This window comes from Leptodactylus fuscus, chromosome 2 (assembly GCF_031893055.1).
Source record: "Leptodactylus fuscus isolate aLepFus1 chromosome 2, aLepFus1.hap2, whole genome shotgun sequence".
In the NCBI taxonomy this organism is placed as follows: Eukaryota; Metazoa; Chordata; class Amphibia; order Anura; family Leptodactylidae; genus Leptodactylus; species Leptodactylus fuscus.
This window is the reverse complement of record NC_134266.1, coordinates 242,928,818-242,946,916: the sequence shown is the minus strand read 5'-3', so window position 1 is coordinate 242,946,916 and position 18,099 is coordinate 242,928,818. Positions and strand designations below refer to the sequence as shown.

General features: G+C 42.4%; 1 protein-coding gene across 2 annotated transcripts in view; it reads left to right on the top strand.

The window, feature by feature from the left end:
* Positions 1–18,099, top strand: part of ATP8A2 (ATPase phospholipid transporting 8A2) — a 576,493-nt gene that overhangs the window by 535,124 nt on the left and 23,270 nt on the right. The gene's annotated exons all lie outside the window — the stretch shown is intronic.

Below are 18,099 nucleotides of genomic sequence, written 5' to 3'. Positions count from 1 at the left end.
AAAGGGAGTCTGTCACCAGAACCCAATATACTAACCCAGGCTGGCAGATACATAGGGCATTTCTTTGGAGTAACGGCAATACCCCCATTGCTCCAAAGAACTCAATTGCATATTAACCTTACATGGTGATATCTTGGCAACGGAGGCAGCAATTCACAAGAGGGAAAACAATGTATGATCAAGGTGTGCCTAACCTATCTGCGGAGCTGGGTTGATATGCTGGATCCTGGTGACAGACTCCCTTAAAGGGTCCTTTCACACTAACAACTTTTCTGTCCATATGCTATCCATGGAAAAAATCAGACAGCACGCAGACCAATTGTAGTCAGTTGGGCCATTTGCACGTCCATTGTTTTTTATGGACGGAGAGTTGTTTCCTGCACTATTCTTCTCATTTCACTACTCATCTGAACATTCAAGAACACGGACGTCATCTCTGTGCTGTCTGTAAAGACACATTGCTAGGTGGTTGCTAAAAAGTAGACAACATCTAATTTTTTATATGGACGGAGGACACATAGAGGTATACAGATCGAACATGGATGGCACACGGAGATACAGTAGGATATACAACGCCCATTGTTTCCGAGTCCGCCAGATGGAGAGCTAGTGTGAAGCCAGCCTTAAGGAGTGTAATTGAAGCAATACATACATTTTGGTGTTATATAGACCCTAATAGACACAAGATGTGATTAGCTACTAGGTTAATCCTTGTGAATTCCTCCAGACAGGAAACCTTCCCACCACGTATAATTACAATCTACACTTCCATGAGTCCAGGAGCTGATTACTTGCTTGAGATCCTATCCCTGCACTGACGCCATGAACCTCTGCGATTGTGTATCATGTTCCATAGAGCCATGTTGTGTCTGGCCTCTGTACCGCTAACCCATATAATGATGTTCAGTGTTTTATGCTAATTTTTTTTAATTATTTGTATTCTCAACGCAGACTTTCATTTATGTTCCCTCATGCAGATTACACTCACAAGGCATGCATAGATATGATGTAAGCAACCCACCTCTGTTCTGCTCCCCCCTACCCCAAAAACCATCCCCCCTCCCCTTTCTAATTACTGCCAGATTCACTGGGTGGTCCAACTGTGATCTAGATAATGGTGGAGTGCTTAAATCTTGCAGAGTTTGCAGTGTGTGCCATGGTGTGGCCTCTTGAGTGTTCTCTCTTTCATCTCTTCTGTTTGCATCTTGGCCCTTTCACACCTGCTTCAATTGTGCATGTCTCCGGGGAGGGTTACTCGCAGTCTTGAGTAGATGAGTACTGTAGCGGAATTTTGCTCCAAAGCGTGTTTGTCTTTCAAATTTGCCCCCCCACTGTTCTCATGGAGTGTGTTTATCTGTGTAATAACCGCCCTGCGGCCCGGCCCTGCTGGGCACCTCCTGCCAGTCAATCTCATAGTTTTCATAGCGTAGAAATTCTTCAGCACAAATGAGTAACCAAAATCTTCTTGTTTCCAATAACCTTGTTCCAGTTTTATTAGCTCCTTCCCTGCAGAGACAGTCATTTCCATCTCAGCTGCTTGTTAAGTGTTACCGCTTTATCGCATGTGGCTGGAAAACAACAGGTTGTAACTTCATTCACCCTGTGCCAGGTATATTCATTTTAAAGGGAGTCTATCAGGTTCAGACTTCCCCCAGGACCAAGAATAAGGACATTTTATAGGAGCAGAAACAAATTTTTGTGACCACAAACTGATGTGGCAATGCAGATATAATCATCTTTTTATGCATATAAGCATACCTCCCAACTTTTGAAGAACTGAAAGAGGGACAAAATGTGCGGCGCGCGGCCCCCAGATTCATGTCCCTCCATCTCTGCCACCAGATTCATGTCCCCACATCTCTGCCCCCAGATTCATGTCCCTCCATCTCTGCCCCCAGATTCATGTCCCCACATCTCTGCCCCCAGATTCATGTCCCCTCCATCTCTGCCCCCAGCTTCATGTCCCCTCCATCTCTGCCCCCAGATTGATGTCCCCCATCTCTGCCCCCAGATTTATGTCCCTTCATCTCTGCCACCAGATTCATGTCCCCACATCTCTGCCCCCAGATTCATGTCCCTCCATCTCTGCCCCCAGATTCATGTCCCCACATCTCTGCCCCCAGATTCATGTCCCCTCCATCTCTGCCCCCAGCTTCATGTCCCCTCCATCTCTGCCCCCAGATTCATGTCCCTCCATCTCTGCCCCCAGATTCATGTCCCTCCATCTCTGCTCCCAGATTCATGTCCCCACATCTCTGCCCCCAGATTCATGTCCCCTCCATCTCTGCCCCCAGCTTCATGTCCCCTCCATCTCTGCCCCCAGATTCATGTCCCTCCATCTCTGCCCCCAGATTCATGTCCCTCCATCTCTGCCCCCAGCTTCATGTCCCCTCCATCTCTGCCCCCAGATTCATGTCCCTCCATCTCTGCCCCCAGATTCATGTCCCTCCATCTCTGCCCCCAGATTCATGTCCCCCCCATCTCTGCCCCCAGATTCATGTCTCCACATCTCTGCCCCCAGCTTCATGTCCCTCCATCTCTGCCCCCAGATTCATGTCCCCACATCTCTGCCCCCAGATTCATGTCCCTCCATCTCTGCCCCCAGATTCATGTCCCTCCATCTCTGCCCCCAGATTCATCTCCCCACATCTCTGCTCCCAGTGTCATGCCGTCCTCTCCTTCATCTGCCCCCAGTTTCACGTTCCACCTCAGTGTACACATTACACTTACCTTCTCCTCGTTCCCTCGCCGCTCTCTCTCTCTCTCGTGCACATTTGTAGACGCGATGTGATGTCATCACATCGCGTCTACACAGCCAGTAGGCGGCGTGCAGTGGCGAAGCAAGGAGCTGAACTGTGACAGCTCCTTGCTTCAGCCGCGTATGTATTCAAATCAGATCTGCGTCCTCTGGATGCAGATCTGAGTTGAAATCGGGACATACCTCCCTCCAACCGGGACTGCGGGACACGTCACCGGAATCATGAATGTCCCGCGGAAATCGGGCCGGTTGGGAGGTATGTATAAGTGCACTGTTTGCGGGTCCAATTTTCCAGATTTGCCTACAGACAGGCACAAGTGCTCTAACTCTTCTCTGTAATCTCTGACCCTTTAGCTGTGAATTATATTTTCACCCTGGGCCTGGTTCACAGTTGACTATAGGAATATCTGGATCAGGCTTCTCAGTGCACTTGCAGCCCGATTTGTATATTCATAAAAGGATGATTATCTATGCATCATCATCATGCTTCATCGGTTTCTAGCCACAAAGGTATATTTCTGCTCCCAGTAAAGGTCCCTATATTGCAATAATATTGTTTTGCAAGGAAATTATGACCCAATAGACTCCGGTTTATCAAAAGTCATCAAATTTATATCAGAATAAGGTTACTGGCAATGTACATGCCTTATCTTATATAATATTCATAGTGTAACAATTATATATCCATGGTGTTGAATATTCATAATTGATAAATTAGAAAGTCATTGATGTCTGTCATATTATCTGGTGCAGCCGGGACTGCAGGTGTGAACCTACCCTTGAAAGGAACCTGTAACATAGAAAATGCTATGTAATCTGTAGGCTGTATGTCATCGAGCAGGAGGAGCTGGTCAGATTGATATATAGGTTTGTGGGAAAATATTCAGTATAACCTATTGACCTTCCCCCTTGACTATGTTTCAATAATAGCTCCGCCTCCTGGACTTCTCAACATAGAAAGAGCAGAGTTTTCAATGGTTATACTGACTATTCTTGCATAAAACTGTATATCAATCTACTCCACTCCTTCTGCTCTATAATATGCTACCTACAGATTGAACTGCATTTTCCATGTGACAGGTTCCCTTTAAAGATAGGTTGCAAAATAAACATCCGTAATTGTATATTAAAAAATCCGGTCACTATTATATTCTAAGGCTATGCTTGTTAAAGCAAATTCATGGCGGCAAGAGTTGAATGTAACATCCGTAGTATTGGAATTGATATGACCACATTGGTAGTCAGAGACAATACACCTGTCATTGTGGCATATAGCGACAGGATGGGAGGGAGACAGCACAATAATACAAAGTGCCACAAATACAGCTCATGATGGTGTCAGCAAGGCCTGTGAGAGTCCCTCAGTACTGGAGCAGTCACCATTGCTTTATTAGTTATGAAAACATCCCTTATCTTGGATATTTCTTAAGAACACTTATGGGAACCAGATTACACAAAGGTGAATAAACATTCAGAAGTCAGCGTGTGATTACAAGCCCGGGGTCCACAGATTACCTGCTTCATTGAAAGCCCTGTTTGATGTTGGCTGTCCTCAGTGGGCTGCGATCAGATCACAAGTGGAGGTGTGCTACCGGAGATGAAAGGACATGTTGTATTCCAGCCTCTGTACCCTAGATAATAGCACATACAGCAAGGAATAGGCTCATTGTCATTCTGGAGTGGAAAAAACCCTACAAAGGGTATCAAAAATTGTAGAAAGAAATACATACATACAAAAGGCCAACACCTGGCCTACAGAAGAAGGCGGCGTTTGAGCTGTATTTTCAGTAAACATTCCAGTTGAGCTCTAGATCCACTAGTAAAACATCTTAAGTGTTTGCTAACTGGATTTTCTTCTTTTAATAAGTTTTCCTTGTACTGAGATTGTTTGTTAAAATGTGTCTGTGTTTGTGTGCGGAGAGCTGAAGAACTTGACAGTCCTCCATGGAAACTGCCCAAGCCTAGTGGATCCAATGATCCATATTATAGAAATGAAACGGTTATGGATAGAGATGAGCGAACAGTGAAATATTCGAGATTCGATATTCGTTTCGAGTAGAGCCTCAATATTCGACTACTCGATCGAATATCGAATCCCATTATAGTCTATGGGAAAAAATGCTCGTTTCAGGGGAAATCACTATTCGACTAAAGGAGAGTCACCAAGTCCACAAGTAGCAGGAGGAGAGTGTTTAGGAGGAGCGCTGTGCAGTTAAAGCGCACGGACCCAATTATAGTCTATGGGGTCCATGCGCTTTAACTGCACAGCCCTTGCAGTTGCGCTGATAAAAAGTAAGCTCCCTCGTAACCACAAGCTGCCAGCTCTCCCGACTAGCAAAGACGAGCCTGCAGCAAATCAACACTGGTTCTGCAGCAGGCTCATCCTTGCTAATCGGGAGAGCTGGCAGCTTGCTGTTACCAGGGAGCTTACTTTTTCTCATAGGAATGAATTGACCAGCATTGATTGGCCAGTGTACAGCATTCGCCAATCAACGCTGGTTCTGCTGGAGGCTCGTCTGTTGGCAGGTGGAGTCTAAAATTGGACCACAATGGAGACTGCTGGGGTCCGATCTTAGACTCCGCCTCTTCACAGACGAGCCTCTGGAAGAACCAGTGTTGATTGGCCTAATGCTGTACACTGGCCAATTCATTCCTATGAGAAAAAGTAAGCTCCTTCATAACAGCAAGCTGCCAGCTCTCCTGACTAGCAAGGACGAGCCTGCTGCAGAACCAGCGTCGATTTGCACCTGAGCCAAGGTTGCCCCAAAAGTGTCTCAAAAGTGTCTCTTCCCAATATGCAGAGGCCAGTACTATAATTAGAGATGAGCGAACAGTGAAATATTCGATATTCGTTTTGAATAGCCCCTCAATATTCGACTAATCAACGCTGACTCTGAATCGAATATTTACTACGATTAGCTAGTAGTATTCGATCGAGTACGAATATTTCGAATACTGAGTTATCTATTATTTGTGTCTTGGTCAGACTCTTTGTAATTTGTAGATTTTTGTCAGTATACGGAATGGCATATGAGCTCTGTGATATATAGGGTATATGATAGAGGGGAGAAGCTGAGCTCTGTGATATATAGGGTTATATGATAGAGGAGAGAAGCTGAGCTCTGTGATATATAGGGTTATATGATAGAGGAGAGAAGCTGAGCTCTGTGATATATAGGATTATATGATAGAGGAGAGAAGCTGAGCTCTGTGATATATAGGGTTATATGAGAGAGGAGAGAAGCTGAGCTGTGTGATATATAGGCTTATAGGATAGAGGATAGAAGCTGAGCTCTGTGATATATAGGGTTATATGATAGAGGAGAGAAGCTGAGCTCTGTGATATATAGGGGTATAAGATAGAGGAGAGAAGCTGAGCTCTGTGATATATAGAGTTATATGATAGAGGAGAGAAGCTGAGCTCTGTGATATATAGGGTTATATGATAGAGGAGAGAAGCTGAGCTCTGTGATATATAGGGTTATATGATAGAGGAGAGAAGCTGAGCTCTGTGATATATAGGGTTATATGATAGAGGAGAGAAGCTGAGCTCGGTGATATATAGGGTTATATGATAGAGGAGAGAAGCTGAGCTCTGTGATATATAGGATTATATGATAGAGGAGAGAAGCTGAGCTCTGTGATATATAGGGTTATATGATAGAGGAGAGAAGCTGAGCTCTGTGAGATATAGGGTTATATGATAGAGGAGAGAAGCTGAGCTCTGTGATGTATAGGGTTATATGATAGAGGAGAGAAGCTGAGCTCTGTGATATATAGGGTTATATGATAGAGGAGAGAAGCTGAGCTCTGTGATATATAGGGTTATATGATAGAGGAGAGAAGCTGAGCTCTGTGATATATAGGGTTATATGATAGAGGAGAGAAGCTGAGTTCTGTGATATATAGGGTTATATGATAGAGGAGAGAAGCTGAGCTCTGTGATATATAGGTTATATGATAGAGGGAGAGAAGCTGAGCTCTGTGATATATAGGGTTATATGATAGAGGAGAGAAGCTGAGCTCTGTGATATATAGGTTTATATGACAGAGGAGAGAAGCTGAGCTCTGTGATATATAGGGTTATATAATAGAGAGAGAAGCTGAGCTCTGTGATATATAGGGTTATATGATAGAGAGAGAGAAGCTGAGCTCTGTGATATATAGGGTTATATGATAGAGGAGAGAAGCTGAGTTCTGTGATATATAGGTTTATATGACAGAGGAGAGAAGCTGAGCTCTGTGATATATAGGGTTATATGATGGAAGAGAAAAGCTGAGCTCTGTGATATATAGGGTTATATGATGGAAGAGAAAAGCTGAGCTCTGTGATATATAGGTTATATGATAGAGGAGAGAAGCTTAGAGGAGGAAGATATTGTAAACTATATTACACTACATATACAGTTGACAGAAAAATGTTTATGGACTGGATATCTTCGTATAATAAACTTTACATTAAATAACTGCTGTTTTTGGAACAATATGGGGAAAAAAGACAGTAAATACATTATAAGCAAAATCAGTCATTCCACCCAAATTGAGCTGTTCTTTGCATGTGCTTCTATGGTAAATGCAGTGAAGTAACTGCATATATTTCAGGGCTAACCATATACTGGGACTGATGGAGATAAGTGGCTGCCAGATAACACTGCTCCTGCTTATAATGCAGAGACTAAAAATTGACTGGTTAAAAATGAACCTGTTTCAATGTTTTGAACCAATGGGAAAAGTCAAATTTTCCAACCGATCATTACATTGTGGTGATTCTGGTCTAAATCATCAGCATTGGCAAATCTAATGTCTATGTGTACTGTATGTCCATGTCATATAAATCCATATATACAGTATATTAGATAGTTGTCATCAAGGGCTGGAAGGAGTGCAGAGAATGGCAGTGCACCTGAGCCAAGGTTGCCCCAAAAGTGTCTCTTCCCAATATGCAGAGGCCAGTACTATAGTTAGAGATGAGCGAACAGTGAAATATTCGATATTCGTTTCGAATAGTCCCTCAATATTCAACTATTCGAACGAATATCGAATCCCATTATAGTCCATGGGGAAAAAAGTTTTGTTTCAGGGGAAACCACCATTCAACTCAGGAGAGTCTACTATTACACCTCAGGAAATGATGACAACACCTCTGCAATGCAACTGGGACAGTAGGAGAAGCATGCCTGGGGGTATCTAACATGCCCAAGTCACTGTATTACGCCACTAATAATGCGGGAGCTGACTTTTTACCATAGGAATGCATTGACCAGTGTTGATTGGCCGAATGCCATACAGTGTACAGCATTCGGCCAATCAATGCTGGTTCTGCCACAGGAGGCAGAGTCTAAGATCGGTCCACAGCAGTCTCCATTGTGGTCCAATCTCAGATGTAGCAGAGTTCAGCGCTCAACGCACAGCCAGCTCTACTACATCTCAGATGTAGCAGCTCTGTACCAGCACACAGCCAGCTCTTTGTTCAGCGCACAGCCAGCTCTGCTACATCTCAGATGTAGCAGCGCACAGCCAGCTCTGTGTTCCGCGCACAGCCAGCTCTGCTACATTTCAGATGTAGTAGAGTTCAGCGCACAGCTCTGCTACAGAGACTGCTGTGGACCGATCTTAGACTCTGCCTCTCCACAGACGAGCCTACATCAGAACCAGCGTTGGTTGGCCAATGCTGTACACTGTATGGCATTCGGCCAATCAACGCTGGTCAATGCATTCCTATGAGAAAAGGGCAGCTCCCGCATAACGCAAGCTGCCAGGGATCCCGATTAGCATATTATAATAATAATAATAAATTTTATTTCTATAGCGCCAACATATTGCGCAGCGCTGTACAATTTGTAGGGTTCAAATACAGACAGAAAGATACATTACAAAGAAAGTCATTTCACACAATGGGACTGAGGGCCCTGCTCGCAAGAGCTTACAATCTATGAGGTAGAGGGGGTGACACAAGAGGTAGCAGGGGCGATATTGCTTATGCAGAGGTCAGACACTTTTGTAATAGAGGTGACTGTCATTACACAAACATAAAACTTTATGAGCTGTCAACAGTCGTGTCCTTTAACATGTGGATGGAGCTTGGACAGATAATGTTATCCTGAGATGACATCATATTATGTGGGAGCGGGGACAGAGGAAGGTTAAGGGTTTACGTTAGAAATTGTGATAGGCTTGTCTGAAAAGATGCATCTTTAGTTTGCGTCTGAAGCTGTAGAAATTGGGAGTTAATCTGATTGTCCGGGGTAGAGCATTCCAGAGAAGTGGTGCAGCTCGGGAGAAGTCTTGTATACCAGCGTGGGACGTTCTGATAATAGAGGATGTAAGTGTTAGGTCATTGAGTGAGCGGAGAGCACGGGTTGGGCGGTAGACAGAGATGAGGGAGGAAATGTATGAAGGTGCGGCATTATGGAGAGCCTTGTGGATGAGGGTGATAACTTTATATTTTATTCTATATTGAATAGGCAGCCAATGTAGTGACTGGCACAGACCAGAGGCATCGCTGTAGCGTCTAGCCTGATATATAAGCCTGACCGCTGCATATAATGGGCTTCCACAAGATGTGCTTGCAGGTGAAGTTTGAAAGTGATGAGACCTTGCCAGCCCGAGCTAAATGCGAGAGTAAGTTCAATGCAAACACATCGTGCACCATATGCTAGTCGGGATCGCTGGCAGCTTGCGGTATGCGGGAGCTGACTTTTTCCCATAGGAATGCATTGACCGTACTCTTGTATGTATCTCGGGCTAGCAAGGAAGGTATATAGAGCACCAAATTCCTAGCTAACCCTGCCAGTACATCTATCCCTGTCTCACAGTCACATAGTTCACAGTCTCATATGAACTGAATCTGAAATCCACTATTCGTATAAAGTGGAGGTCACCTGATTTAGCCAACCAATTACTTTTTTCGATGCCTTTGTCGTAGTTCCTGTCCCACCTCCCCTGCACAGTTATTGGTGCAAAAAAAGCGCCAGGGAAGGTGGGAGGGGATAAAATTTTAGTGCGTTTGCCGCGTGGTATTTGATTGGAATCGAATACCTCGAACAGCCTGATATTCGATCGAATACCAATTCAATCGAACGCCATTTGCTCATCTCTACTCAAAACACATCTACAAACACTTTCTCATACGACAGATTTCAGCTACTCAGCAAAGTACTTGGGTCTTCCAACCCAACACATCGCTCATCTCTAACTATAATCAATACGTTATAGTGGGGAGGCCTCGTACAGAAGTTATATTGGGGTCTAGGAGCTTCAAGTTATGCCGCTTCTGTCAGCCAAATGATAGCTATTCCTCTACCACCCCCACCTCATACACTTGGGTGCATATATTCTCAGTAGGAAGGGAGGACATAAGTAAGACACCCCAGACCCAGTTCCAGACACCTTATTTCCTTATCTTGAGTATAAGAGTATCAGGTATATTGAAGGCCGATAGCTGATCCCTCCGACATCTACTGTCAGGGAAGAGCCCATACGCATTAGATAGTCAGCTGGCCCCATCAAACTCAGCAGCTTTAACCAATATTCATCTAATCCATATGGCCACCTCCCGTCTTTGTCAGATATCTTGTATTTTAGGTTTTGTTCCCTCCTCCTTTTACTCCATGCAATAGACATAATCTACAACTCCACCCGGCTAGCTCTTGTACAATACAAACCACTCTCTAGACACTGTGTCACCACCGGCCCATCTCGTCTACAACCTTTTTTCCCAGGCCACGGCTTATCTTTCAGCCCCTTAGTCTTCGTCAAGAACCTCTCTGTACTTTCTTCAGTCTCCTTTCTAAAACATCCTTTCCCAGATAAGCATTCCAATTATAATTTGTAAGAAATTCCTCTGAATCTTGTACGTGTGATCTCATCTTCTCATACCATACGCCATATTTGCTTATCCACTCTAGGCTTGATAAAAAGTTTCATTCCCATCCAGGAGGTAGAATATTTAACAAGGATTTCTAAAACCAGTGAACAGAAAGAACCTGAGATGATGACGTGGCTTTTTAGCAAGTAACACAATAAAATACTGTAATGTAACATAGATTACATATAAAGAGTAGGAAAAGAGCTGAAAGCAAAGTGACAAGGCAAATCAAATTAGGACATGTCATGTGTGTCATATACCCTACAGAACCTGAACCCTCTCAGCTTATAAGGGTCCATTCACACGGAGTAACGCGAGGCGTAAAATTACGGACGTAAAAATACAGGCGTATTTTACTATAGAACTCAATGGAAACGTCTTTTTTCGGCCGTAAAAATAAGCACAAAATAAGCACAAAAAACGCCTTACGTTACTCCGTGTGAATGGACCCTGAGGGGGCATTCACATGGAGTAACGCCGGGCGTGTATCACAGCCGTACACGCCGGTGTTGCGGCAGACTGCCGAACACTTCCCATTCACTTCAATGGGAGCGCTCGTAAACGCCGCTGTTACGAGCGCTCCCATTGAAGTGAATGGGAAGTGTTCGGCAGTCTGCCGTAACGCCGGCGTGTACGGCTGTGATACACGCCCGGCGTTACTCCGTGTGAATGCCCCCTTAGACTCCCATTGACTTCAATGACATTTTACAGGCGTATTTTTACAAGCGTATTTTTACAGGCGTATTTTTACACGTGTAAAAAATATCATTGAAGTCAATGGGATAGCAAAATTTACAAGTGTAATTTTACTCTACAAAATAAGCTAGCGTTTACTCAGTCTGAACTTACCCTTTGGGTGGAAACCTGGCAGACCACATTATAGTTTATTGGGCCACGAGTTTCCATGTGTAATCGCTTTTTAAGCGGATTGGGTTTCCGGTTTTTCAGGTCCCCGAGCGAACCCTAACGTAAGCCACAATTTACATTGATGAAATTTTCATAGCTGAAAATTCAGCTTCAGGAATTTTTCCTAGTTCAGGAATTTGTAGCTGAATTTTCAGCTTTTCCAAATTCTGGGTCAAGTTCCCTATCAAAAAAGTATAGTAGATACAACATGCAGCATATATAATGTACACTAATATATAACACAGTAGGTGTAACAACATATACCATATAGTAATAGTAAAAATCACATCTTCAGTATATAGTGAGCAACGTGTAAATCATATAGTAAGTACAACAAACATCATATATAACATATAGTAAGCGCAACATACAGTACAAGGCATATAACATAGTAAGTGTAACATACAACATATCACACATATAGTAAGTGCTACATACAACTTATAGATCATATAGTAACTGTAACATACAACATATCACACATATAGTAAGTGTTACATACAACTTATAGATCATATAGTAACATACAAGATATCACACATATAGTAACTGCAACATACAGCACATATAACATATAGTAAGCTGCATGTAATACATAAGACATAGAATATAATGCAAACATTCTATATTACATAAACTTGTTCCAGAAATCATTTTTGGATTTTCATGTCATGTGACATTGGAGAGGTCTCATAAAACAATATGGCATATGTATGCTTTGGTAATATTGTGCAGAACATTTATTATACCATTAGACCTTCTTTCTCTGCACTGTGTATTAGTTTGCCCCCATCCCCCGGTGCGCCCGTCCAGATGTGCAGATCGTCTGCATATTAGTACCAGGTCCTATTTTAGTAACTAAAATATGCATGGATTACAAAAGTGAAAAAAATCTGTTGTAAGCGCTGTATATTATCACATTTACACCTCTCACCCCTCATTCATTTCAGCGCTGCTCCCTCACAAAGTCCTACTTGTTTCACCCTCATTTAGCTATTAAATAACCTGGGAAAGTTAGAGGACTGTCTTTCTTCATGTGTCATACGTTCTTTTTAATGCATTGGTTTATGTGCGCAGAATTAAGCACATGCTTTATATTAAATCCTCTCCGGGGAGCAAACAAATTAGTAAAAAAAATTGGGAAAAAAGTAATGAAATGGTCATATATATGTGAGTGTGTGTGTATATATATATATATATATATATATATATATATATATATATATATATATGTATGTATGTATGTATATATATTCATACATTATATATTCAATGTACAAAACTCCACCTACTTTAAACAATGCCTTACTCAGTCTGGGAGTGAAGTGAATAAGCGCAGAAGCAGAATATGGTTTGCTGATATCCCAATTCAAGTTTCAAGGCTTTTTAATGGGTTGAGCATTGACATAATTTACCACAATGTATGTCATGGCGCCCATTTTTTGTTCGTGCGAGACAAATCCCCAATTTTTCGATTTAATTAAAACCGGAACAATTTGGAATATTTTGGTTAAACTCGGCTCGTGACTAAGCAGTTTGCAACCATCTCTATATCCTAGCTGACACTTATCTAATAGGGTCGGGGGGGATATTGTCACTCCTTAAGGCGAGACCACCATATAGGTGTATGGAGTCTTATTAAGCCATTAGCTCTCCACTGTGCAAGGGATCATGGGAAGAATATGCAAATCTGTCTTCCATGATGTACTTAGAAAGACAGAGCCTCAGTTTGTGTATACCAATAGAGGGCGCTAGCTGAGGATGTGCAAGTCTGTCTTCCATGATGTAATTAGAGAAACAGAATCTCAGCCGTGCAGCCCAATAGAGGGCGCTCCCTTTAACATCATGCCTAACCTTCCATAGGCCTTGTGTTTGCAATGATGCTGGGATTTTACCAGGTTCAGTATCTCAACCGAGGACGGCCGTTTCGATGTGTTTGCATCTCTTCAGCCCGGTGTCTTTCTAATTACATCATGGAAGACAGATTTGCATATTCTTCCCATGATCTCTTGCACTTATCTAATAGGCATAGATCAACCTTAGCCTTTGAGGGTAGCCATAACCATAAGTGGTTGTTTAGGATTTGGAAAAACCTGCGGAGTGGCCAGGGTTGGTATAAAAGAAAAAAATAGACATACTGTCCAGTCCCCAACACTCACTTGTCCTGTTTTAGTCCCCTTTCCCTCACATGTTGGGACTCACATGACCACTGAGACCAATCAGTGACCTCAAGAGTCACTGGAGGGACCAATGATGTGGCTCTAATATGTCACCAGTTTCATACGGTTCCTCACTTCAGGTTCACCAGTGCCAATTGACCAGCCTAAATCGACAGATGTGAACTCCATTTCTGGTGCATGGACATTCTGTGTGTGCTGTTGTAAGGGTTGCCGTCCTGTTGACGGTTTTGTACAGTTGAATTATGTTTGAGTAAAGCGGTATTCCTTCAAAAAGGGGAATGTGTGTATAGCTTAGCCAGAACATGACTACAACGCGTAAAGGTAGGATGTTACAAAAGGATAGTGCAAGAACTTTGGTCTTGGAAATGTTCATCTTGATCCACCACCCATAAATGTTTGTGTAAAAAACAAGCTTAGATACCGTTAGTGTGAACTCATTAGCGATGTGCCGTGCCCCTGGCATAATAGCCGTACTCGCACACACTTCATCCATTTGTTTCCCGCTAGTTACACTTAATTGTAGCTGGTAAATGTTCTGCTCCAGGTCTGACCAAATTGATCCTACGACAGATGTGTGTATTTACCTTTATATGTAATTGTCGGGACCCCAGTGATTGATGGCCACCATTTAAAGGGGGTAAGATGTAGAACATTTGTACTTGGTTCATAAAATATGTCTGTGTCAGTGGGTCCATGTATCAGCCTGGGTACATGAAAATATACCCCAAATATCTCTGATCATATGGAGGTCCCAGTTGTCAACATAATGGCCCACATTTGCTATTCTATTTGCACCTCAATTCTGCCATATAATTTGCCCAACATCTAGTTTCAGATATTTTTTTTACTCTCAAACTTTAAAAATGGGAGTGGCTTAGAATGAAAAGTGGTGTGGCTTAAGATGTAACACAATGCTACAAAAAATTGGCATAAATTTTCGGCGTAAACTAAGCCAGGTAATCGGTAGTATCCACTTAGATCTAAAGATGTAACAAACAGCATTAGACACTGTGATAAATCTGGGGCCTTTTAACCCCTTCCCACCACAGCCATTTTTCATTTTTCGATTTTGTTTTTTTATTCCCTTCTTTCCAAAAACCCTAACGACTTTATTTTTCTATTCTCAGAATCATTTAAGAGCTTATTTGTTGCAGGAAAATTTGTATTTCAGAACGGCACCATTTAATATTCCATACAATGTACTGAGAAGCTGGCAAAAAATTCAGAATGGGGTGGAATTAGAAAAAAAACTGCATTTGCACCACTTTTTTAATGCTTTTGTTTTTATGGCATTCACATAGCAGTCAGAATGACATTAGCTGTATTCTGTGGGTCAACAAGATTAAGAATGTCCGAATTTATATATATTTTTTTGTCATTTTTTATCGCCTTTAAAAAAGAAAACAAAAATTGGAAAAAAAAAGTTTTTCTTGGAGTCTTCATATTCTGACACCTGTAACTATCTATCTATCTATAGGGCTCCATAAGGTGTCTTTTTTGAGCAGCAGTGTGTACTTTTTATTAATACCATGATGTTTTGATTGCTTTTCAATTGAATTTTTTTGGAAGAAAAGAAAAGCAAAAAAAAACAGTATTTTGGCTGTTGTAATTTTTTATCCTGGTACAGAAGTTGCTGCATGGTAAAAATTCTTATTCTTAGTATTTCCGGATGCAAGGATACCTAGTTTGCTTATATCTAGTTTTGTTTATTTATTGAGCTCTGGAGAAAGGGGAGTGATTTTAGTTTTTCGTTTTTTTGAAAGTTTTAAAATATTATTATTATTTCAAATTTTTTAATGGTTTTATTACTTGTCCCCCAGACTGTAATACAACTGCTTTGCAGTCTATGGACATTTGCACTATTGAAGCTTACCAGAGGCTGCCATATTTTAAGGGGTTAAGACCATCTAGTCCAAGTTTGGCCTGTTTAAATCTGCCCTGTCTAAATCTGCCTCCCTGTGGCCATTTGTACCCCAGTTTCGAGGAACTACATCCGTTGTTATTTTTGTAAGTTTTTATTGGCCTATGAACCATCATATATTCTGTATAGGTGGGGGTTATATTAGTCATTTCTTGAATTTGATGTGTTGGAAGTCAGAAAAGTGAGCAAGGGTAAGGAGCAAGGGTAAGTGAGCGAGTACTATTCGAAACTCCCGTTTGGAATAGCACGCACCCATAGGAATTAATGGACGCAGCCAGCATGCAGGGGGTTAAGCGGCAGGCCGCTGGCAAAGTCTGCGTGCCGACTGCTTCAATTCATTCCTATGGGTGCGTGCTATTCGAAATGACCGTTTCGAATAGTACTCGCTCATCTCTAGTAAGGATCTCACTGACTTTGAAAGAGGCCAAATTGTGTTTTTAGTTGACTGGGTCAGAGTATCTCCAAAATTGCAGGTCTTGTAACTGACTCCCAGTGTACAGTGGTTAGTACCTTCCAAAAGTGTTCCAAGGAAGGATAATTGGTAAACTGATGGAAGTGTCATGGACGCCCAAGGCTCATTGGTACTCATGGGTACTGAAGATTACATAATAGCTATCATAGAACAACTAAAACATTAATGCTGACTATATAATACAGCGGTGTCAGAACATGTAATGCATTGGCACTTGCTGCATATGGACCTATATTGCTGGGCCCCAGACTGGGCACAGTGCTCATGCCGGCCCCTGCCCACCACAATGGGCACAGAAGTATCACAACTATTAATACACCAGAATACTGGTCTATTGAAACACATTTCCATTCTCATCATATGGATGATGGTTTGTCTTGGTATGGGTGCTTTGCTTGCCCGGGTAATATATCACACCAGGATGGGAAGAAGGCAAGCTGGCAAAGGCAGTGAGATGCTTTTGGCAATGTTCGACTGGGAAACCTTCGGCCCTGGCGTTTATGCGAATGTTACCTTGACACGTATCGGCTACTAAATCTTGTTGACTAAATCCAACCTTTAATGGAATGGTTTGTGGACTATGTCATAGAGTTCATGGTGATGACAAATGTTCCAGAACTCAATCCTACCAAACATCTGTGGGATGTGCTGGATAAACCTACAACCAGACAGCCCCTTCGGATGACCATAACACGGCCACATTTTGGTTTCCCTATTACAGCCTCCAAGCTAAAGTAACCAAATTTTGGTCACTTGAGTGTTTTCTACTTCTAAGTTCAGTTCAGTTGACCTGCAGGAGCCTTGGTCTTGCGGCCGCTGAAATGCAGTTGTGTTAGGCTTATAATGATATTAATGGGGTTTTCTGAAGATTTTTTTAAGCAAAATATTTTTAAAATTTGTAGGGTTATAGGATAACACGTGCAAAGGGGAAACATTTTTTAAAATTTTTTAAGCCAAAAACTTGCAAATTTTGAGAAAAACCCCTTTAATTATAATAATCTGATGACACAAAGCAGCCTCAGTCCCCCGTGCGATTCAATTAGCTGTAGCGCAGAAGTAAAACAGGAAAGTATGTTAATGTGCCTTTGCATTAAAGAAAAGATGGCCGTTTGTTCCTTTCTTTAGCTTTGATGGGCGGCTCATGTCAGGCCCGGATTAAAGAGCTCGGACCACTCCTTCTGTTCTCTTTTCTTGTCCCTTTTAACAAGGGACACAATTACTTGTGAGATTCCCTTTCACTTAAGTGGTTTTCTGCTGAACTTTAAAGCCGCTGCACGGCTGATTAAGAGGGACTGCATGACTAGTTTCACCCTTGTACTGAGGTATGTTACTTATCTCCTCTTCCTTTCTACTCCGCCAATGAATACAGATGCATATCTAGTCATTTCAATAGCCATGACCCCAGCATTGACCAGTCAGCTCGTATTATTGGCCCAATTACTCAATGGGCCTCTTGAATCCATAAAGAGAGAAAAGTAATGGAGAACTCCGTGCAAACAGAAAGCAGGAAATCTAATGCTCGGGGCCTCCCTCTTCAGAGCCTGTGAGAGTATTGTGAGAGGACTCTCTCCGGCATACCTGAGGTGCAGCTAATGTGTGCCGCCACGTAGGTGAATGGAGCCAAACACTTTGCCTCATTCAAAGCAGAGCTATTTTGTTTGTATTCACGTAGGAGGATATACATGTGTTGACGGATGAGTGGCGGCATTATGAATGAGATTGGGGCGTCTATTGCAACCAATGAGAAATTGCATGGCAGATTTGCAATAAATAGGCACACGTGAAGTGTTGGAACCCAAATATAGATTTTTCCTAAGGGTTCAGGAGCTATAAGTAATTCTGATAATTCATACGTTTAACACATAAAGACGAGACATCGGGTCACATTTATTAATGCTAGGATCACATCTGCGCCGGGCTGTTATAGGTCTGCTGCAGGACTCGAACGATGAAAAACTGAACCACTAAAACAGCAGTTACACTCACACACTGGCT